General features: G+C 37.6%; 1 long non-coding RNA gene across 1 annotated transcript in view; it reads right to left on the bottom strand.

The window, feature by feature from the left end:
- Positions 1 to 18,125, bottom strand: part of LOC121144250 — a 52,960-nt gene extending 34,835 nt beyond the window's left edge. The window contains exon 1 of the long non-coding RNA XR_005881566.1: positions 18,036 to 18,125. This is a non-coding gene — a long non-coding RNA (uncharacterized LOC121144250). The remainder of the gene's footprint in view (positions 1 to 18,035) is intronic.
- Positions 18,126 to 25,460: the final 7,335 nt, after the last annotated feature.

The raw sequence follows: 25,460 nt of genomic DNA, 5'->3' as shown, positions 1-25,460 counted from the left end.
AAGAAGAGGAGACAGACCTTAAAAATTATTTCATGAAGATGATGAAGACCCTCAAAGAAGAAATGAGGAAATCCTTTAAAGAAATAGAAGAAAAAACAACCAAAAAATCCATGAAATGGGGGAAAAATTCAAGAAATAAACAAATCTCTCAAAGAATCTAAAGAGCACCAAGTAAAAGCAACCAAAAAAATTAAGGAAACAACTCAAACAGTTGAAGGATTGAAAGCTGAAATAGAAACGATAAAGAAAACACAGAATGAAGGGATGCTGGAAATAGAAAAGCTGGGTAAACGATCAGGAACTACAGATGCAAGTATCACCAATAGAATACAAGAGATAGAAGAGAGAATCTCAGGCGTTGAAGACTCATTAGAGGATATAGAGTCGTCAAGCAAAGAAAATCTCAAAACCAACAAATCCTTAACACAAAATATTCAGGAAATATGGGACACCGTGAAGAAGCCAAACCTGAGAATAATAGGTATAGAAGAAGGCGAAGAAATACAACTCAAAGGTACAGAAAACATATTCAACAAAATCATAGAAGAAAACTTCCCTAACCTAAAGAAAGATACGCCTATGAAAATACAAGAATCTTACAGAACAACAAATAGGCTGGACCAGAAAAAGAAGTCACCTCGCCATATAATATTCAAAACATCAAACCTACAGAGTAAAGAGAAAATATTAAGAGCAGCTAAAGAAAAAGGCCAAGTAACATACAAACGCAGACCTATCCGAATTACACCTGACTTCTCAATGGAAACGATGAAAGCCAGAAGATCCTGGACAGATGTCCTACAAACGCTAAGGTAACAAGGATGCCAGCCCAGACTACTATATCCAGCAAAGCTTTCAATTACCATAGATGGAGAAAACAAAATATTCCATGACAAAGCCAGATTTAAACAATACGTATCCATGAATCCAGCTCTACAGAAAATGCTAGAAGGAAAACCTAGAGCCAAGGAAGATAACTACATTCACAAAGACACAGGCAATATATAATCCCACTTTACAAAACACCAAAAGGGAGGGGAAAGTACACAAAATAACTTCACTAACAATAAATCAAGCACAAACAAGGATCATCAATCAATGGTCATTTATATCCCTCAATGTCAACGGCCTCAACTTGCCTATAAAAAGACACAGACTAGCAGAATGGATACGAAGACAGAACCCTTCCTTCTGCTGCATACAAGAAACACATCTCAACATCAAAGACAGACGTTATCTCAGAGTAAAGGGTTGGGAAAAGTTCTTCCAATCAAACGGTCCCAAGAAACAAGCTGGTGTAGCAATCCTAATATCTAACAAATTAGACTTCAAATTAAAATCAATCAAAAGAGATGAAGAAGGACACTTCATATTCATCAAAGGAAAAGTACATCAAGACAAAGTCTCAATTTTAAACATCTACGCCCCAAATACAAAGGTACCTACATTCGTGAAAGAAACATTACTAAAGCTCAAAATGCACATAAAATCTCACACACTAATAGTAGGAGACTTCAACACTCCACTCTCCCCGCTAGACAGGACCTCCAGACAGAAACTTAACAAAGAAACCAAAGAACTAATAGAAGTTGTGACCCAACTGGGTTTAACAGACATCTATAGAACATTCCACCCAAATACAAAGGGATATACCTTCTTCTCGGCACCACATGGAACCTTATCTAAAATTGACCACATAATAGGAAACATAGCAAATCTCCACAAATACAAAAAAAATTGGAATAATCCCCTGCATCTTATCAGTCCACCATGCATTAACATTAGAATTCAACAACAACACAAATCGCAAAAACCCTACAAACTCATGGAGATTGGAAAATGCACAATTGCACCATCCCTGGGTAAAGGAACAAATAAAAAAGAAATTAAAGACTTCCTTGATTTCAATGAGAATGAAGACACAACATACACAAACTTATGGGACACTTTGAAAGCAGTGCTGAGAGGAAAGTTTATAGCACTAAGTGCCCACATGAAAAAACTGGAGAACAGTCATACTAGAGAATTAATAGCACAGCTGAATGTTCTAGAACAAAAAGAAGCAAACTCCCCCAGGAGGAGCAAACGCCAGGAAATAATCAAATTGAGAGCTGAAATCAATCAAGTAGAAACCAGGAAAACACTGAGAAGAATCAATGAATCAAAGAGTTGGTTCTTTGAGAAAATCAACAAAATAGACAAACCTCTGTTCAAACTAACCAAAAGACAGAGAGAGAGCATGCTAATTAACAAAATCAGGGATGAAAAAGGGGACATAACAACAGACTCTGAGGAAATCCAGAGAATCATCAGGGCATACTTTGAAAATCTGTACTCCACAAAATTTGAAAATTTAAAGGAAATGGACAATTTCATGGATAGATATCAGTTACCAAAACTAAATCCAGAACAGATAAACAATCTAAACACACCTATAACCCCTAATGAAATAGAAGCAGTCATCAAAAGTCTCCCAAACAAAAAAAGTCCAGGCCCAGATAGCTACAGTGCTGAATTCTACCAGAAATTCAAAGAAGCACTAATTCCAATACTCCTCAAAATATTCCATGCAATAGAAGCAGGAGGCTCACTGCCAAACTCTTTTTACGAGGCTACAATTACCTTGATACCCAAGCCACACAAAGACACAACTAAGAAAGAGAACTATAGATCAATTTCCCTCATGAACACCGATGCAAAAATACTCAATAAAATACTTGCAAACCGGATTCAAGAACACATAAGAAAAATCATCCACCATGATCAAGTAGGCTTCATCCCAGGAATGCAGGGATGGTTCAACATTAGAAAATCTATCAATGTAATGCACCATATTAACAAACTGCGAAAGAAAAACCACATGATCATCTCACTAGATGCTGAAAAACCCTTTGACAAAATCCAGCAACCCTTCATGATAAAGTTCCTAGAGAGATCAGGGATAACAGGAATGCACCTGAATATAATAAAAGCAATATACAGTAAACCAACAGCTAACATCAAACTAAATGGAGAGAAACTCAAAGCAATTCCTCTAAAATCAGGAACAAGACAAGGCTGTCCACTCTCTCCATATCTCTTCAATATTGTACTTGAAGTTCTAGCTACAGCAATAAGACAACAAAAGGAGATAAAGGGGATACAAATAGGAAAAGAAGAAGTCAAACTTTCATTATTTGCAGATGATATGATAGTTTACATAAGTGACCCAAAAAACTCCGCAAGATTACTCCTAGAGCTGATAAACACCTTCAGAAATGTGGCAGTATACAAGGTAAACTCAAAAAAATCAGTGGCCCTATTATATACAGATGATGAAGTGACATAGAAAGAAATCAGAGATACATCACCCTTTACAATAGCCAAAAACAGCATCAAATATCTGGGGATAATGTTAACCAAGGAAGTGAAAGACCTGTATATCAAGAACTTTGTGTCTTTAAAGAAAGAAATCAAAGAAGATACCAGTAAATGGAAAGATCTCCCATGATCTTGGATTGGTAGGATCAACATAATAAAAATGGCAATCTTGCCTAAAGCAGTCTACAGATTCAATGCAATCCCTATCAAAATTCCATCACAATTCTTCAAGGACCTGGAAAGAACATTAATCAACTTTATATGGAAAAACAAAAGGCCCAGGATAGCCAAAACAACCCTATACAATAAAGGAACTTCAAGAGGCATCACCATACCTGACTTCAAGCTCTATTATAGAGCTATAGTCCTGAAAACAGCTTGGTATTGGCACAAAAATTGGCAGGTAGACCAATGGAACCGAATCGAAATCCCTAATTTTAACCCACACACCTATGAACACTTGATTTTTGACAAAGAAGCTAAAACTGTACAATGGAAAAAAGAAAGCATCTTCAACAAATGGTGCTGGCATAACTGGGTACTGGTCTGCAGAAGACTGCAGATAGATCCATGTTTATCGCCTTGTACAAAACTTAAGTCCAAATGGATCAAAGATCTCAACATAAATCCAGCCACACTGAAAATTTTAGAAGAGAAAGTGGGAGATACTCTTCAACGAGTTGGTACAGGAGACCACTTCCTAATCATAACACCAGTGGCACAGGCATTAAGATCGACAATTAACAAATGGGACCTTCTGAAACTAAAAAGCTTTGGTAAGGCAAAGGACACAGTCAAAAAGACAAAAAGGCAGGCCACAGAATGGGAAAAGATATTCACTACCCCCACATCTGACAGAGAGCTAATCTCCAATATTTACAAAGTACTCAAGAAACAAATCTCCAAAACACCAAAGGATCCACTTAAAAGGTGGGGTACAGAGCTAAATAGAGAATTCTCAATAGAGGAGGCTAAAATGGCCAAGAGACACTTAAGAAAGTGCTCAACATCCTTAGCCATCAGGGAAATGCAAATCGAAACAACTCTGAGATACCATCTTACTCCTGTCAGAATGGCTAAAATCAAAAACACCGAAGACAATTTATGCTGGAGAGGATGTGGAGAGAGGGGAACACTCCTTCACTGCTGGTGGGAGTGCCGAGTCATACAGCCTCTTTGGAAATCAGCATGGAGATTCCTCAGGAAAATGGGAATTAATCTACCACTAGACCCAGCAATTCCACTCTTAGGCATATATCCAAATGAGGCAAATTCATACAACAAGGGCATCTGCTCCACTATGTTCATAGCAGCATTATTTGTAATAGCCAGAAACTGGAAGCAATCTAGATGCCCCTCCACTGAAGAGTGGATAGAGAAAATGTGGTACATTTACACAATGGAGTATTACTCAGCAGAAAAAAAGAATGGAATCTTGAAATTCGCAGGTAAATGGATAGCACTGGAAGAAACCATCCTGAGTGAGGTAACCCAGTCGCAAAAAGACAAAAATGGTATATACTCACTCATATATGGATGTTAGACATGGATCAGGATAGTGCTAGTCTGCACTTCCACTGATAGAGAGTCTGGGAAACAGGAAAGAACCTAAAAGATATGCATATAAGCATAGTACCCAAGAAAAGAGGATTGAGACAAGATCCTCTGAATGGATGCGGAACACGGAGAGGGGTGGGGAGAGTGGGAGCTGGGAAGAAGAGAGTGGGTGAAGAGGAAGAGAGTTGGTCATGGGGGAACAGGAAGTTGAGTGGGTGGGTTAGAATATGGGGAAGACGGAATCATAGGATAGAAGACAGATCAGTCACCAGAGTGACCTCGAGTGATCTAAAGGAATAACACCAATTGGCAGGCTAAGCAATAGTGGAGAGACCACCTCGAATGTCCATTCCTGATAATGAACTTGATGTCTATATGTTGGGGGAAGTCCTGTGCATTTGTCAATAAAGTACTGTTGAGCCAATAGGAAACTTAGATATGAGGGACTAGGAGTCCAGGAGGACTCTGGGAAGGAGAAACACAGAGAGTCAACATGTAACGCCATGGGGGTAGGAAGCCTGGAACTATTCTCCGGTAAGAAACATACTTAGATTAACCATTATGGGGTAATTACTTAAGTCAGAGCTAGGTAGTAAGAAACAAGCAAAGCCAACAGCTTCATAATTAATACAGCGTCTTGTGTCTTTATTTGGGGACTACAATGCAGCAGAGCCCAGGCGGCTGACAGGGGGGATAAACCAAAGCAGCTTGCAAAGAAAATGCTTCTCTTAACAAAATGGTGATCAGGAGTGGGATTATGAATTTCCATGCAAAATAACAAAAGCTTTAAAGGAATTTTAGAAACAGAAGAACAGAGAGAAGCACAGATTTTGGTAGCAACATTTTTCTCAGGTGTGCTCTGTTTTGCTAGCCACTAGCCGAGATCCACGCGGCTCGCTTACGGGAGTCTTCCTGACTCGGCATAAAAAGAAAAAAAAAAACAGCCAGAAAGGTTGTTTTAAGAGACTCTGCTAACGATTAAAAAGGGTGTGCGTACAGCTGGAAGTGGCAGCTTTTGCTGGATGTCAGCATGGACTGAGGCGGTAAGCTGGAATCACGCTTACGCCCGCCATCTTGAAACGGCAGTTTAAAACAGCCGCGGTTTTACAGATAAGACACGTGGCCAGAAAAACGTAAAGATTTACAGTAAAGTCAGACTTGGATGAACAAAACCTCTAAAGGTTTACAGTGTGTTTAAAAATATATGTGAGATTGAGAGAGAAAATGAAACGGCAAAGTGGTATGTAAATACAAAAGCAGGCTATGGTGGCGCACAACAGTAGGAATTGCTCCAGAGGCACAGGCAGGCAGATTTCCAAAGAGAAAACCTGTCTCAGAGAAAAATAAATAAAAATAAAAGGAATAAAGTAGTAATAGATAAATAATTAAGCCACATAAAGATGGAAAATACACAGAGAGTCTGGATACTGTACACTATTATGTTTTTCAGTTTTTTCATTGCTAAGGAAGGAACAGCTACTGAAGTACACTTGATTATAAATGCTGCTGAATTAATTCAACTTCTATCTTTTGAAAATGCCTTGACTTCAAAATTTAAGTATAAGGATATGTTACTTGGAAAAGGAGTTTTTGCTTATGTTTCTACAGAAAATGAAAAGCTGAGGATTCCTTCCATGCTTCTGTGGTTTGACGAACCAAGACCCCCGGAAGCAGTGGACCAGGTGTTCCAACTATTGAAACAGCTAAGATGATGCAGTTTTACAGACCCCGAAAATACGGACTTATACAGGTTTCTGAGTTTTGTCATGATCCCCATGGTATGAACGGCGCCCCCTTCCAGCAAGAAGCAGTTTGGAATGAGCGACGTCCCAATTCCCATCTTGTTTATAAATCTTTGTTTTCATTTCAATGGGATTGTTTATAATTGGCTAATGATCACAGCCGATCTCTTGTTAATGGTAAAAAGGGGAATTACATTATGGGTATTGTTTTTCATTTATTGATACAAATTCAAGGTCAATTTTGTGATATGTATATTTCTCCTCTTGATTAAGTATTGTGCTTATACTGATCTTTTAAAATGTAATGCATAATTAAATACAGACTATAGATAGTTACTTATAATAGTCAGAACTTATAGTTAGGCAAGTTAGGTTTTCTAGATATACAGAAATATATTTGAGATAGATAAACAGTCTCCAAACCTCTCAAAGGCCTTCAGAAAATGGCATTTAAAATGGTTTAGGGTTTTTCTTGACAATGAGAAATGTCTACTCCTGGCATTACCAATTACATCTGAGAGGAAGATGTCCATTGAAGAAACTTGTTATGGAGTTTGCTTTCAACATGGCAAGATTAGCCATTTGGGCAAGAAACTGCTCTTACCTGTACTGTTTGACTGTTGCTGTATAAACTGGACATGGAGGACCCATGGGAAAGTGACTGCTGAACTCAGTCTTACAGGGTTCCTGATTCATGGAAGAGTCTACCAGACTATCTGCAGGACACAGAGAAATGACTGACAGACTGCCAATGCAGATGGACAGTTTGAAATTTCCTGCTTTGCTGAGAAGCGTTCCAAACACATTGTGGCCTATGGGCTGAAGATGGATGCCCCAACGTTACAGAGGAACTTCGGGTGACTGTCCAGGCAGTAAGATATCTCTGTCAATCCTAGTGTTTATATATTATCCTTCTGTGGTCTTTGATGGAGTTGAAGCCAGATAGTTATAGTTATAGTTTTCCTTAGTGATGATAAAAGATAAGCTACATATAGAACTTTGGACTCACAGGAATGGGATGGATGATATTTTCTTTAAATCTTGCTAAAATATTGTAACTATGTTCTTATTTGATAACTGTTCTGTTATACACAATTTGACTGTGTTAAAGTTAAGACTTTTCTTTTTGTTTAAACAGAAAAGAGGAGATGTTGGGGGAAGTCCTGTGCATTTGTCAATAAAGTACTGTTGAGCCAATAGGAAACCTAGATAGGAGGGACTAGGAGTCCAGGAGGACTCTGGGAAGGAGAAACACAGAGAGTCAACATGTAACGCCATGGGGGTAGGAAGCCTGGAACTATTCTCCGGTAAGAAACATACTTAGATTAACAATTATGGGGTAATTACTTAAGTCAGAGCTAGCTAGTAAGAAACAAGCAAAGCCAACAGCTTCATAATTAATATAGCCTCCTGTGTGTTTATTTGGGACTGATGCGGATCTAGAACCAGGCTGGCGGAAAGGCTTCTCTCAAGGAAAAAGCTTCTCTTTAACATCTATAACCATCTGGGAGCCTTCATCCTGTGACTGATGGAAGCAGAGGCAAACACACAATTAATCACTGAACTGAACCCAAGAAACCCAGTGACAGAGAGAGATGAGTGATGAGCAAATTGGCAAAGAATGGGCTGGAAAAACCAGCAGAGACAGCTGATCTGAACAGGGGAGAGCTCTTGGACCCCAGAGCGACAGTGGGGAGGCCAGCATGGGACTGATCTGGACCCCCCAAATGTGTGTGTCAGCGTGAAGGCCTGGGCAACCTATGGGACCCTGAGCAGTGGATCAGTGTCTATCCCTGGAATACAAACAGTCATCGTGTGCCTATAGCACAAAGAGGGATGCTCTCTCAGCCTGGACTCTTAGGGGAGTGCCTGGACCCTACCCAGAGTGAAGTGACAATAGGGTGGGAGGGTGGGGGGGAAGGGGAGTGCGGGAAGAGGGGAGGGAGAGGGAACTGGGATTGACATGTAAAACAAGCTATTTAAAATTTAAAAAATTGAGAAAAAATTAAAATAAAAAATGATTTAAAAAAAGACCCAGAAAGATAATTATGGTATTTATTCACCTATAGCTGGATATTTGTTGTTATGTAAATGGTAATCAAACTATAATCCACAGACCAAGATAGGTTAGGAAGAGAGTCGTGCTCTGGGGAACAGGGCTGGATCTTCCTGGAAAGAGGAGTAGAATAGATCTTGTGAATATAGTTTGGGGAGAGACAGCTGGAGATGGAGGAGGGGAGTTGGTGGACAATGTGAAAACCTAGCTCAGTGGAAATTATCTGTAATGCATGAGAATGACACTATTGAGGACTTCTGGTAATGGAGAATTCATAGTATGTATGTACTGGCTGGCTTGTGTGGCCAGGCATGGCCTCCAGTGCTGGGACTGACTTGTTTCCCAAAGGGATCCTGTGGAGTTCCCTAAATAAACCTGGCTGATGCTAGCCCAGAGGATCACTATCTGGAAGCTGACAATTGGGGCCCCATATCAAAGGACAATATCCATACAGTTCATTTAACATAGAGAGATCGAGCTGCTGCCTGCATGGAACCTTCACCCCTAGGTTCTCATCTCTTTGGTGAAGGGTGTTACTCTGCAGACAGTGGAAAAAGAAACCTGGACACCAACCAAGCGTCAATATGCTCAACCCACATTCTGTCCTGCCTGAAAGATGTGTTGGGGCAATGATAGCAAACATCTTGTGGGAATGACCAACCAATGTTTTGTTTAACTCGAAGCAATGAGTGGGAACCTATGCCAGACACTGCCTTGATAGCCCAGAGGCCTAAAGCAGTATGAAAAAAAAATCAGTGGAATGACTCCTAATGATACTCTGATATACTCACAGATCAGTGATTTGTCCACTCGTCATCAGGGAGGCTTCGGCTGGCAACAGAAAGGAGCAGGTGCGGAGACTCAAGCCAGCTTTATTTGGAAGGAGGCTAACTTTGAGGCCTCCATTAGGTCCCTCTTCTTGGAGCTCAGGGGAACCCCTGGAAGAAGGGGAAGAAAGACTCTAGGAGTCCGAGTGGACAGAGGACACTAGAACATGAACCTCAATAAACCAACTAAGCAGAGCTCACATGGGCTCATAGCGTGTGAAACGCAAGCCTAGGGCCTCCAAGTGTCTGTACCATGTCCTTTGCATATATGGTATAGTTGTTAGTTTGATGTTTTGTGAATATTTAGGGAGCGGATGTGTCTTTGACTCTTTTGCCTGCTATGGTACACTTTTTCTCCTATTGGGTTGCCCCCTCCGGCCTCAATATGAGGGTTTTTGCCTTGTCTTACTGCATCTTGCTTTGACATGCTTGTTTGTTTATTTGTTTTTTCCTTGGAGGCCAGCTTTTTTTGTGAAAGGAAATGGAGGAGTGGATATGGGGAAACCAGCAGTGAGGGGGAACTGGCAAGAGGGAAGTTCAAGGGAAACTGTGGTGGTTATGTATTCTATGAGAGAAGTAGTGGTGATATATGAGAGAATAAACTATTTTCAAAGAAAAAATTCTAAGGTGTGGAGTTGGATTTTATTATTAATAGTATGTAAAGCTGGGCAAATGTTTGCTGTAAGGCAGACTTATCTTAAGGTGTGTAATGAGGACAGAGATGAGTCTCAATGTCACATGACTGTTACAGAGAATAAAAGGCATCATGTTTTTCAATTTATTATGACAATGATAATCACATAAGTTTTGAAATGATCAATAATGATAAGAGGTAAACATATACACCTTTACTGGTTCAAAAATTAACATTCATTTATTAATACTGGAAACACACACTGGTTGGAGTTTTATTTCATAGAGTAATTTGTGGTTTTGGTGGTGTTTCCTTCAACCTGTATGTGTTAGACAGGTGCTTTGCAAGTAACTTGCATTGCCACTCTGAATTAAAAGTCTATAATGAAAGAAAGGCCTATATTTTGTGTGAGAAACACACATAAAATACCTATCACCAACAACATATTTGAGTCTCTTGCATATTTTCACTTAATTTTCTTTCATATTTTATTGAAAAAAATCACAGAATATATTTGATTATGCCGTTCCCCTCTCCTAGGTCTTTCCAGATACTCCCTAATTTGCCGTCCACCCAACTCCACTGCATTTTCTTGAATAAATGAATTGAATACAAAAATTATGCTGAGTACTAGTAATGCTATGACTCAGAGACACATCAGATCTAGTACCTGGTGGAAACCGTTTATTAAAGTTCACATGTGAATCCAAAATCTCTTCCAGTGGCACACTACTGCAGGTGTGAAACAGCTGGGATGGCAGAAGTTTGCTCTAATGAGCCTGTTAAAGACAACGAGCTGAGGGGGGGGGGAAAGTGCTCTACTACTGTCGTGAGAAGGTATCTTTTCTGAAAATCCCTGTCTTCCGTTGGAGTCACAGGGTTGGTTGAATTTGGCTGTGTAAACTGTGCCCAGATCTGCAGCCAAGAAGAATGAGAGCAGAGACAGTGGGAAAGAACTAGCTTTATTAGAAAGGTCTGCAGCTGTGGGAAAGAAAAGGGGGTAGCAATGGCAGGGAAGAGAAGCCAAGACTCTGAGCAATGCGGCAGTTCACAGCAATGTCTGCAGATGTACAAACAGCAGGGAGAGTGCGAGGGGGAATCAATAAAGAGAGGACCTACACAGCAGGAGCAGGCAAGGCCAGCTAGTCATAAGAAGGGAAAAATATCGGCACTCACACAAGGGTATGGAGGAATTAAAATGTGTTCCAATAATCCTGAAGAGGTGAAGTGAATAAAGGTTTGCATCAGCTATCAACAGAAATGTGAATGTCTGAAAAGTCATTAATGCATGAAGAACTGAAGTCAAATACAGAATGTTTTGATAAAAAGATGAGATATATTAATACAAGTATTGTCAATTTCTACTTCAGGGTAAGCTTCAGTATTCAGAAAGCCATTCCTCAATCCATCTCCTGACCCACCTTTTTCTTCCCTCCCATGTTTCTTTCTTTGCTTCATGCATTTGTTCCTTCCTTCCATGTATACACCACTATCCATTAGTATATCAGTTTAGTAATAATTCATTAGCCCTGGGGTGTTCTGTTCCATATTACATATGCACATTTAAACATTTCCTCTATTTATACTGGCATATATTAACTTAAAATATTTTCATATAATTCAAAATTCTACTGTCTCTCTATCTCTCTTTCACTCTTGATATATGTGTATATATGTATATATTCATATATGAAATGCCAACTAGTCTTTAATCATGGGTTATTAGAATTTTAATTATGGACCTTTTTAGCAGAATTACTCAAATTTGAAATTTATTAATTAATCATGTGTGAGTAATCACACAAACACACACTTGCTATTTATTATATTCCAGTAAAAAGCCGGTAAAATAATATTCTATAATGTATCTATAAAAACGAATTTCTTGGGAAATATATAATATTACCCAAACATGGTCATTTTGCATAAAATATTTCAGATATAGTAGGAGAATAAAGATTTCCCAAGAAATTCATTTTTATAGATACAATATAGAATATAAAATAGAATATTAATTTACTGGCTTTTTACTGGAATATAATAAATAGCAAATGTGTGCTTGTGTGTGTACCCACACATTTAAATAATACCTATCATGTCCATATAACAAAAATATAACTTAATTTTTAACAAAATCACTACCAGCATTATTTTCTGAAAGTATTGAGAATAGAACCAAGTGTATTTTTCATATTAAAATCTATCTGTCACTGAGATGTAATTTGTAAACGAAATTTATACGATTATTTTAAGGTTGACATTTAAAGTAAAAGTAGAAAATTTATTACAATTTAATCAATCTAAATATAATAGGGAATTATTATCATTAATTTTATTTATTATTTGTATTATATAAACAGTTTTATTATCAGAGTTTATATATAATATGCAGTGATAAATACAAATATAAAGCAACAAAATTTGCTAAGCTTAAATTAAATATATTTGATTACATATTGTGTTACTAAAAGTTCTCTAGAGAAACCAAACTATATTATGAATATATTTTAAAAGGGTCCTTGTTTGAATAGCTTAAATGATGTAATTTGAGTAAATCAGCAATGACTATCTCTCACAGAAGAGATATAGAACACAGTAGGTGCTCAATCTGCCATAATGAATGTCTCAGAAGGTCAAATCTGGTGTGAGAAGCCCAGTGGATTCTAGGAGATCCGCTGGTCTTCAGGGTGTATTTGAGTTGATGGGAAGGAATACAGGATAAATGAATATGTCAGTGAGGAGGCCTAGGCAATCTATAGGACCTTGGGTGGTAGATCAGTATTTATCCCTAGATACAGATGTACTTTGGGTGCCCATCCCACATTGAGGGATGCTCTCTTAGCCTGGACTCTTGGAGGAAGGCCTAGGTCTTGACCTTGATGAAATAACAGACTCTGGAGATCCCACATGGAGGGCCTCATTCTCCCTGGGTAAAAGAGTGGGCATTGGGTAGGGGGCTGGGGGGGCTGAGGGGAGAGTGGAGTAGGGGAGAGAGAGGCAGCTGGGATTGATATGTAAAGCAAGCTAGTTTCTAATTTCAATAAAAAAATTTAAAAAGTGAAGAAAAGGAGACAAAAAAGAAAGATTCCTTCTGCAGGCTTTTAGATGGGTTGCCATCAGGAGCAGGTATCCATATTTGTGAGTAATCTTCACTTTAATAGTCTGATCAAGAAAATGTCTCACAAGTATGCTCAGTTTACCCTTTGATTCCTCTTCCAGTCAAGGTGACAATCAAGCTTATACATCACAAACACCTAATTCCATACATAACCCTGAAGATCATATATTGTGCTAATAAATCTGGACTTTATTCAATTATTCGTATGAGAATAAATTCTTTTTTTGTTCTCACATTTTTTATTATCATTTTTTATTTTAATTTTAAATAGCTTGTTTTACATGTCAATCCCAGTTCCCTCTCCCTCCCCTCCTCCCGCACTCCCCTTCCCCCCCACCCTCCCACCCTACTGCCAAATCCTTCCACATAGGGGATATCTAGAGTCTGTCACTTCACTCTGGGTAGGGTTCAGGCACTCCCCTAAGAGTCCAGGCTGAGAGAGCATCCCTCTTTGTGCTATAGGCACACGATGACTGTTTGTATTCCAGGGATAGACACTGATCCACTGCTCAGGGCCCCATAGGTTTCCCAGGCCTTCACGCTGACACTCACATTTGGGGGGTCCAGATCAGTCCCATGCTGGCCTCCCCACTGTCGCTCTGGGGTCCAAGAGCTCTCCCCTGTTCAGATCAGCTGTCTCTGCTGGTTTTTCCAGCCCATTCTTTGCCAATTTGCTCATCACTCATCTCTCTCTGTCACTGGGTTCCTTGGGTTCAGTTCAGTGATTAATTGTGTGTTTGCCCTTGCTTCCATCAGTCACAGGATGAAGGCTCCCGGATGGGTATAGACATCAAGTTCATTATCAGGAATGGGCATTCAAGGTGGACTCTCCACTATTGCTTAGTTTGCCAATTGGTGTTATCCCTTTAGATCACTAGAGATCTCACTGGTGCCTGATCTGTCTTCTATCCTATGATTCCCTCTTCCCCCTACATTCTACCCCCACCCACTCAACTTCCTGATCCCCCATGACCAACTCTCTTCCTCTCTTCCTAAATACCTCTTGATTTCAGAAACTGAACCACTGCCAGACCACACAACCAAGTTAATATACCTTAGACCATTTAAAACTGGGTACTAAGCCTGGCTTACTACCATGTGATCATTCTGAGAAGATAACAGACCTTACAGAGCATAAATATCTTAAACATGGGGGAAATGCATAGCTTCAATCTTCAATCTCAAATTATGTATACTTCCATGCCACTGATCAAAGTTACACTGTGTGTGTGTGTGTGTGTGTGTGTGTGTGTGTGTGTGTGTGTGTGTGTGTGTGCGTGTGTTGTGGCAATCATTTGCTGAAAGCAGAAGAAAACAAAAAAAATTGAAAGAAACCTTACAATATCATTCATCCAAATTTTGGAAGTAGCCTGTCAGTATAGATTGTTTACTTCTGTTAGTGGTTCTAGGTGTAATTTTGCTGCAGTAGGAGTCAATAAAGTAACTTTGTGTCTTGTAAACTCTGGCAAAATGTCAATTAAACAAAGACTTTTTTTGAGGCAGGTTTTTCTGAGTAACCTTGGCTATCCTGGAACTCACTCCATAGAGAAGGCTGGTCTTGAACTCATAGTGAAATGCCTGCCTCCTTCCCGAGTGCTGGGCTTAAAGGCTTGCACCTCCACTGCCCTCCTAAACAAACACATTCTTAATTCCTTTTCCATACTATGATTTCTGTACCATAAGACAAATGTAGAACAAAGCTGTTTGTTAAAGACAGATGGAAAACTCAGAAAGAGGAGTGTAAACTTAATTTGAGCCATCCTTGAGCTAAGTAACCCCAATACGTGGTCTCTTTATCTTTAATATTGGATGATGCACATTTGAAAGTAATAAACACAAGAGTATAGTATTCAGAGAAAGAAAATATTCAGCACCAAATCCAGATTCTAAACTTAATTTCAAGTTTTTGTGGAGACTTGAGCCAATTAAGTTACACTGCAGATTGTTCTCTTGCCTGTCCCAAATCCATTAAAATCTATAATAAAAGTATTTAATATTTGTAGAAACTATTAAAGTACATGAGGGCTGCTGTCTATATTATGTTATTCTAATTTTAATCTCTTGCCAGTGACCATGGAAGAAATATTTCTGAACATATTTTATCATTAAATTTAATTCTAGTTTGAGCAGTTTTCTGTTCAGCCAGGGTGAAGTTTTAGAATTGTGAATATTTTTTATTTAGAAGGAGGTGTAAGAGCATTGCAAAGCAATTGCCCCAATTTACTGAAGGTGCAGATGAAAATTGTGGAAGTTCACTGCTGTCATGACTGATCGCTGCACAAGCATTCATTATATCAATACAATTTTAGATGACTCCTTAAAGACTGACTACCCTGAATTAAAATCTGAAACAGTTTGTCTACTTGCAGCTGTAGAAATGTAGGATTCTACACGTCATTGCATTATTGAATATTTCTTAAACACAACAGTGAGTTCGGCAGCATACCTACAAAGCAAGTAAATGTACTTTTCAAAGAATGTCACTGAAGCAATTTTAGAAATTTTCTTTAAAGTTTTATGGTATCCGGGAGCCTTCATCCAGTGACTGATGGAAGCAGAGGCAAACACCCACAGTTAAACACTGAACTGAACCCAAGGAACCCAGTGACAGAGAGAGAGGAGCAATGAGCAAATTGGCAAAGAATGGGCTGGCAAAACCAGCAGAGACAGCTGATCTGAACAGGGTAGAGCTCTTGGACCCCAGACTATCAGCGGGGAGGCCAGCATGTGACTGATCCGAACCCCCCTGAATGTGAGTGTCAGTGAGGAGGCCTGGGCAACCTATGGGGCCCTGAGCAGTGGGTCAGTGTTTATCCCTGGAATACAAACAGACATCATGTGTCCATAGCACAAAGAGGGATGCCCTCTCAGCCTGGACTCTTAGAGGAGTGCCTGGACCCTACCCTGAGTGAAATGACAGACTCTAGATATCCCCTATGTGGAAGGAATTGGCAATAGGGTGGGAAGCTGGGGGGGTGTTGGGGGGTGCGGGAGGAGGGGAAGGAGAGGGAACTGGGATTGACGTGTAAAACAAGCTATTTAAAATTAAAATAAAAAAGTTTTATGGTGTAATGCGCATTTCATTCCTGTATTTTTATTACCATAATTACACTGATTGACACTATATTCAAAATATATAAGTAGAAACTAATAATTGATAGATAGCCCTGTCCTTTCTATTTTGGTAACATGAGTATAAGTGTCAGAAATTATCTCAGATGCTCTTTGTGCAGATTTTCATATGTTTCAGTGGATGAGGAAATAGTTTTGAAGTAATCCTCACAATGATGAATTTAATACCCTTGCGTGAATAGTTTGAGATGTAAGGTTTTTTAAATAGATTGATAGGAATTATGTAAGGAAAGATGACACATCTGAACTCTTTACCTATTATGCATAATAATGAGGTAAGAATATTTCAACACAGCATATGATGGTGTCTTTTCTTCCATCTTCTGACTATATTGATTAAATTCGGATATGTTCAACATTTCTTCTTGCTCCATTACATATGTAAATATCATTCACTTATCCAGAACTGACATTCAGAAGCTCCTCTATGTCATCAGAAAACAGTTTTCTCATTGTAAAATTTACATTTTGATCAAAGTTAAGAGCTACTAAAGATCCAGATGTCTTGAGAATGGTTGTTTACAAAACCCAGTGTCTCAGGTTGATGTGCTCGTATTGATCTTTCTACTGCCACCTAACAACTTCCTCAGTGTCGATGAAGTCTAATTAAGACCCCACTGCCCTGAGTGCTGATATGGAAAATGTAACATCAGGTACACATTCAGATATAAGCCTGTGCTAGGTCAAGAGCTGCCTCAGAAGTCATTTTCCTTTAACTAAGAGCTGCTGATAGGTTTTTCTACTGCATGATATTTATCCTTTCTTTTCCTTTATGAATTAATATTATATTTCTCACCTTTACTTGCTTTTTATACCTACAATTTAAACTATTTTGGGTATATTTACACAGATTCTTGTTAGCTAACTAGAAAACATTTATTAGCACAGTTTTCTTGTCTGTGTCATATAAAAATACAAAAACCTTTTTAAATTTTAATAATTTTAAGCTGTTACATTGATAGGCTAGGTTATTTGTTTGCTTCCTTTTTTAGTTTAGGGGAAAATTCTCTGCTGTTGTCTCTCCCACTTCAAATTACTCTTAATACTCTCCAACTCCAGCTCTAATTCTAATTCTAATTCTGTTATTATTATGGTTTCACATATATAGACAAATATTTAACTAATTTGCTATGCTTTATTGTTACACACACACATACACACAGAAATATGAATCTTCTGTACATTAAAGCAAACAATATTGTGAATTGGAAGTTCACAGAATGAGATAGAGTCTTGGCCAGCTATACATCTGAGAAAGGATTAATGTCAGGATTATAAAAAAGAATCCCAAGAGTCAAAAAAATAACAATGCCCCAATTAAAATTGGTATACACATCTGGGCAGAAATTTCTCAGAAGAAGAAATAAATATGACAAAGATATGTTGAACAGTCAGTGAAATCCAAGTTTAAACTCTTTGGTATTTAATCCTAGTCAAGTCAAAAGGGTTAAGATTAAGAAAATAACTATGAACAAATGCTGGTAAGAATGTGTGGAAAGGGCGTTTTCCTTTGCTGTTAATGAGAGTGCAAACTAGTACAGCTACTACAGAAATCAGTATGGAGAATTCTCAAAAAACTAAATAATTATCTACCATACAATCTACTTACAGCACTCCTTGGCATCTGTCCAAAGGCTACGTAGTTTGTTACAGATGTACTTGTTCAGCCATGTTCAATGACACTCAATTCACTACACCTAGCAAACAGAAAAAAACAAAATGTTTCAAATGATGAATCTATCATGAACATGTGGAAGCTGTATAGAGTAGAGTTTATTCACCTGCAAATAAAAATTAAACAAAATTTGCACATAAATAGATGGAACTAGAAAACATTATATTTGAATGAGAATATACAGCCCTAGGAAGACTAATGCTATATGCTTTCTCTTAATTGTAAACCTTAGCTCTGAATCTCTACATTTAACTATATACTGAAGTAATTACTGAAGCCAAGTGAATAGAGTGGTAGCATGATATTGGAGGGGTAGGTTGTGAAGAAAGATCTTGAAAGGCAGATAGTAGATGTAAGGTTATGATCAGATGAAGTGGAGAAATTGAGAGAATGTCTTAAACTAGACAGAATTCATGGAGAGTACTACAGAGAGAGTGGAATGAAAGAAAATAAAACTAGAAATGCTTGAAAAAAACAGAGAAACATGGTTTTAAAGTTAGATAAAAAGTTATGCATAAAATATATTTTTCAACCATACCTAATTTTCACTTTGAAGTTCAAAAAACTTGGTAAACTATTTAACACTTATTCACAGTTAAGTAATTACGAAAGAAGCATGACCTGAATCATTTTAAAAGTTTTCTGGTGATATTTCTTAAATCGCAGTTCTCCACAGCCTTCCGAATTTTTTATTTGACATTATACATCTGTCACAGGAAACATAATGCAGGGTTGGCAGCGACCTGTACATTTACCTTGACAACCACAGTGATGTGTGATGCTTTCAGTACAAATGGATTCTGTAAGTGTTCTCGCTTGCTCCCATTGTTCATATATAGATGTTTCTTTTTTCATCCATAACATGAATTTGTTGATCCCTTCACTATGAGGACCCTCCGGGGACTTTCCCAATCCATTACCCCTGTGTTTCATGTACCATCATCTGTCTCATTTCTGGGAGCTACCTGCTAGTCACCCATAAACATCAAGCTCCTGTCGTTTAGACATTAGAGAAATAAATAGAGAGCAGTATTCACTTTGGCCCACCTCACTTGCGTATATCATGACATATGTCACTTTTCTTCTATAACAAGGAGTCTAAAATAATGACCCATTCTTGTTATTTATTTCTCTTAACTTTTAGATTACTTCTCACATCTGAAACCAGATTTTGATATTTGCCAGTGATTTTCACAGTGTTCCTGATAACTATAAATTCTAGCAAAAGATATTTTTAAAAATTATAAGTCATTTGTTTATGATGTTCATGTAAGACTTTCTTCTCAGTCCATAATCCCCAGGCAGTACTTCCTTTAATCTTTGGTATGAATCATGGCTCTGTGTTGCTATTCTGGGCCACTGATAGCTGTTGTACATACACCTGTCAACTAAAACTTCTTTCCTAGACCCCAGCCTCTCTCTGTTCACTAACTTCAGTTAGAGCTCCCATAATGAATCTTCCAAATATTTGAAAATCATGGATTCTGATTCTGGAGTTACTTGTCCTGCCAGGTTCTGTCACCCCTAAGCACCAAAGAAAACACACAGAGATGCTATATTAATTATTAAATTGTTAACTGATAGCTAGTGCTACTTACTGGCTAGCTCTTTCTTAATGATAAACCCATTTCTATTAATCTAAGTATTTCCACATGGTCTTGTCTTATCAGAGAATTCCAGAACCTATTTCTCCTTTGGGGGCTACCTGTTGTACTATTTGAAGCACCTCTCTGCCTACCTCTCCCAGAATTCTATTCATCTCCTAGCCCTGCCTATCTTCCTATGTCTACTGGCTATTGGCAAAACAGTGTTTTACGCATCAACCAATAAAAGAAAAAAAAATACCCAAGGCATCTCCCATCAGGCATCAAAAGGAACCTTGTTTCCAGAATGTACAGATAGAAAGAGTATGAGAAGCAGCTCTTTGCTTGAAACATACCACATTTAGAACTGAAGATACTATGTCATTTGAAACCATTCAATACTGATAGAACAGAAAGGTTTTTCATTGTTGATTCATGCTATTTATTGGACATTGAGCAACACTGTTATTGAGTAACAAATAATGATTTTTGACTGTATTACAGCAATTTTGATTTAATTTATTATAAAACTCAGTCTATGTGAACAAACTTCCCATACGTCTTAATGTTAACCCTCAGTTAGAACGCAAAATCTTCATTTGTTCCTTCAATTTACAAGTACCATAGTAATTTACCTATTTGGATAGTTGAGACCAAGTTAGTGTTTGATATTATACATATTTCATCATTTTCAGATGAAATCAAATCATATGTTTTTGAACTAGCCCTTCACAATCTGTAGATATTTCCATTTGTATAATTTTCTTCAAGTCATAAATTTGCATTCTCCCTTTTGCTCTCTTAGGTCACTCATACTAAAATTTAGAGGCATGAAATAATTATTCAATGAATTTGTCAATGTCTTTCTAGGGACATATGAAAGAATCCAATATCTATATATTTGGGGTAGTAAGAAGTTGGCATTTAAATAACTCAGAGGATTAATGATAAATATCGCAACTTAGAATAACTGTTTTACATTGTTTATATAAAAATAATTTAGTTTTTGCATCAATAAAATGATGAATATGATGATGTTAATTATGTTGACAAAATAAATTTTATTCATGTCATCAAATAATTATATTCTAAAGTAATCATATTCCAGTACCTTAGACAGTAGGATCTTTTGACTCTGGTTTAGAGCTTTAAAACTTTATGACTTATGCAGGCTGCTTTAAAATTTTGATTCTATGATGCAAGCAATAGCCATAAGAATAAATAACAGCATGTCAATGAATCTCTGCAAAAATTGCTAAACTTGAGTGATAAACATAACTCCCCTAATACTCCTCATTTTATTTACTAAGTTGCTATGCCTTATCAGACATGTAAACCTATGATCAATACTTGATTCATTAATCATTCAAAACAGTATTTTTATTTAAATTAGAAATATATCAATCCAGCTTCCTCTATCTCCGTTCGTGCACTGTCCCCAACCCATCCTCCCTCCACTCCCCAAGGGGATCTCCATGTGGGATGGGCTCCCAAAGTCCATTTGTATGCCAGGAATAAATAATGATCTACTACCCTAGGCCCGACAGATTGCCGAGGCCTCCTCACTGACAGCCACGTTCAGGGGGTCAGGATCAGTGTGCTATGTTGGCCTCTCAGCCATCAGTCTGAGGTCCATGAGCTCCCCCTTGTTCAGGTCAGTTGTTTCTGTGGGATTCAGCTGATCTTGACCCCTTTGATCATCACATCTCCTTCTCTGACACTTGGTTCCAGTGTTTAGCTGTGGGTGTCTGCCTCTGCCACTGGATTAAGTTCCTAGGAAGGCATATAAGGTAGTCACCAATCTCATTATCGGGAAAAGTCATTTAAGGTAGCCTCTCCACTATTGTTTAGATTGCCAGTTGCTGTTATCCTTCTAGATCTCTGGAAATCTCACTAGTGCCAGATCTCTCCTCAAACCTGTAATAGTACCCTTTATTATGGTTTCTCTCACCCTGCTCTCCTCTATTCTTCCCCCAATTCAACCTTCCTGCTCCCCCATGTCCTCCTTTCCCCTCCTCTTCTTCCCCTCTCTTTCTCCCAGCTCCCTCTCCCTTTGCCCCATGCTCCCAATCTACTCAGGAGATCCTGCCCCATTCCTCTTCTCAACAGTACCACGCATATCTCTTTTCGGGTCCTCCCTGTTTCCCAGACTGTCAGCCTCCCATTCACTAACTACTACTGCCAAGATCATTCTACCCAACTTCATTACTACCTGTAACTCCTGACTGAAAACCTGAAACTATGAAAGAAAATATGCCACTTTATGCCACTAAGTGATTTATCAAGAATATTTTCATATAAATAAAAACCTATATATATATACTCTGTATAAAATATCAAAGATTGCATTAGTGTGTTCTACAATCTTTAGCAGATTATTTTAGTCCATATCATTTAACCATGATCTTCAAATTTATCTCACTAAATTTAATGAAATTAAATGTCAAAATTGAAATGATTGTTATCTTACTATTGTATTTTTTTCAGTGACACTTAGAACTTTAGGTGCCGTATTCAGTACACCTCACATATATTCTGATTGTATGGAATCATTGTATGAAAGAATATTAAACAATCCGCATGATAAGATGGAATGCAAAGAACCTCAGGTCTTTCATGTGTTCCACGAGATATGACTGTCAGCTAAAATTAATGTAGCTATCTCCATTTCTGTTGTACCAGAGAATTTGTGTCATATATAATACAAAACTATAGAAAGTCTGCCTAGGTTGTTTCATAAAAAAATTCACTTAAAGTCAGAAGCCAAAATATATACATTGAAGTTGTTGTTGAGTATCAGAAATTGGAACATTTTTGTTTCTCTAATTTAATGAGAATTTTCAAATATATAAATCAGTATCATAGCTGTTTTATCAAAATGACAATGTAAGAAAGATAGCAAACTATACAGCTAATGATTATTGAAGTTGACAAACCTCACTATGGTTGTCATTTTCAATATTCTGGTCTTCTATTTTATCCATCTTAATGTAAATATTCTCCTCCTTAAGAATATGTAAATATATATTATTTCATATATATCATTCACTTGCTGAAAATTGCATATGCATACATATTTTATTCCATAAAAATGTGTTTTTGGCATAAGATTCATTGTTTTTCTAAATAATTTTTACATCTGTTTTATTTTAGAATCTTAAGAATACCACAATATTTGTTAAAGACAGAAATGGATTAATTCCCCCTCAATTTGAATATTAAGAACATCTCAGTAGATTCTATATTGATGTTGTCACTATAATTACAATTCAGTGACATTTTAAAGCCAATACAAATATTTGTGCCCTTAAAATTGTGCCATGCATTTACATGCCCAGGTTCTGTTAAATGTCTCTATTATTTCTATTTTGTAGTTCACTAAGACACCAGAAGGAAATTTACCAATATCAACATTAATTTTTTCCTTTGAAGATTTATGTAGTCATTATCATATGTAATGACTTTCAGCCAAGGTTAAAAAGAAAACGTGGGTTAATACTGAGAATGTGAATAAACCCAACCACATGCACATCACTGGTTGATTAAATTAATGACAAGAGAACATTTATATCATTGTCCCTTCAGTTTTATTTTAAATTTGGTCTTATTCATCTAACATTGCTGCACATATGTTTCTGCATCACACAAGTACACATTATGGAGTCCTTCCTTCAGTGTGCTGTATGCAGAAGTGGAAACAAAGGTTTACAGTATACTCATGAGATTAGACCCCCATATGAATAGATTAACCTTGTTATAAAAGGTCTGGGTTGCTACTACATAAAGACACAACTAGAAGGAACTGTGTTCCAAGGAGCCATTACCTGGTGGTGCTCTAATGGAGCATTTAGCCTCACAGGATCTAAGACGTCAATGTACATTGTTCATGGAAAAGTAGTCCATCCCTGACTGACTTAGAGCTCCTATGTAGCTAAGATATCTTATGAATATTCTGCTTATCATTGTAATAAAAGTGATACTGAAGGATATTAAAGGTTATATTCAGTGTCTGCTACTCTTAGGGAGAATTGCTTAGAAGGAAAGACTGCTTAAAGTACATAAACTTGCAGTTAGTTAGCAAGGACTAAAATATTCTAGCATGTAAAAGAATGGTTAAGGCTGGCAATAACATGCTTAAAAATTTCCAATAACTTGAACTCAGAATTTTGAAGATTTTAATCAAAATGAAAGTTTTAAAGTGGGAGTTGATGGACTTGCTAAATATCTAGATTTGATTATTATATGATATATTTAAATAATAAAGTCTAACTATATCATATATGCACAATTATCATGTTGAAAGTAAAACATTTTTAAACTGGAATTTGACTACATATTTCTGGGTAAGTAACTTCTCAGTAATTTTCATCTTTCATTTCTACTATTGGAAATAAAAGGCATCACATAGAACTCTTTACAGTACCAACATTAACCATGTGATAGAATGATCCACTCCAGGAAACAAACAGCAGGGAACTTTCTCCATTCATCACTGTTAATTTCTACATAGCCCAGATGAACTGAAAAAGGAGATGCATCACTTGAGTGACAGAGACAAAACTGCAGTGTCAAGACATGGCTGCAAGATGTCTCCTCGCTCTGTTACTTAGATTCCCTGTCCTCTTCCTTCCCTGGGCACCTTTCCTCCTCAACAGTTCCTCACAGGCTTCACCTATTACCTTCCAATGCATTGATCCCTGATAGAATCCTGCTGTCCTGTGTGGCTAGTTAACATTAACACGGGGCTTCCTAGCAGTCATATGGTGAGAATGGAATCCTTGAAGAGATTGTGTCTAAACTAACCTTTCCCTATTATCAGTAGAAAATCTGATAAAGGGATTTTCCCAGTAATTAACTCTGGGCTATATGAAATCTTACAGAATTTCTTGACATGCCATGTATCATTTGATTTTTTTAAAAAGTCTTAGAAATAATTCTAGATTCCAATTTGCAGACATCCTTAATCTTTGCATATAATTTGGGACAAAGCCCCAATCAATTTCTGCACAAACAAATAATGCCTAATGATTATTTCTTGTCTTAAAAATGGGTTCCTAAACCGGGCGGTAGTGGCGCACACTTTTATTCCCAGCACTCGGGAGGCAGAGGCTGATGGATCTCTGTGAGTTCGTGACCAAGCCTGGTCTACCGAGCGAGTTCCAGGACAGGCTCCAAAACAATACAGAGAAACCCTGTGTCGAAAAACACAACAACAACAAAAAAATGGGTTCCTCAAAGAAAATCTGCGACATTCTATGCATTCATTGAAGTGTTTTATGGTGGTAAAAATATTTCTTTCAAAATAATTACATCAGATGATCACTCTATTGGTGTTTTATTAGTGAGTGGCCAGAGGCTTCCAGAACAAAAGGCGCCTTCAGAAGTTCAATCATATACTCATTGTGTTGTGTGCATAGGACAACTGGAGGTTTCATGTCATACCCAAGCCACTGCATGAACTCTGAATATTTCAAATCTGGATAATTTCCCTTGTCCTCTGTACTGACTTTTTCCCCATGCTTCTTCACAGCTGCAGTGATTACAGAGATACCTGAAACAATCATGAAAAAAATTCCTATTGTTTAGCCTTAAGAATCAAGGTGAAATCAATAGTCACCTACGTTTGTAATCCTATTATAGAAATTTTAATTTATCTATGCAATGGTATAAACTATGAGATGAACTAAAAAAATCATTGGTTCCCATAATATCAACATTTTTCTTTTATGTCTGCAATGAGTAAGTTGTAAATACAGAAATTCCCTCATTTTCAAAG

This window comes from Mesocricetus auratus, unplaced genomic scaffold (assembly GCF_017639785.1).
Source record: "Mesocricetus auratus isolate SY011 unplaced genomic scaffold, BCM_Maur_2.0 Super-Scaffold_100015, whole genome shotgun sequence".
Lineage (NCBI taxonomy): Eukaryota > Metazoa > Chordata > Mammalia > Rodentia > Cricetidae > Mesocricetus > Mesocricetus auratus.
The sequence above is the reverse complement of the archived record's forward strand: the minus strand, read 5'-3'. Positions and strand labels throughout refer to the sequence as shown.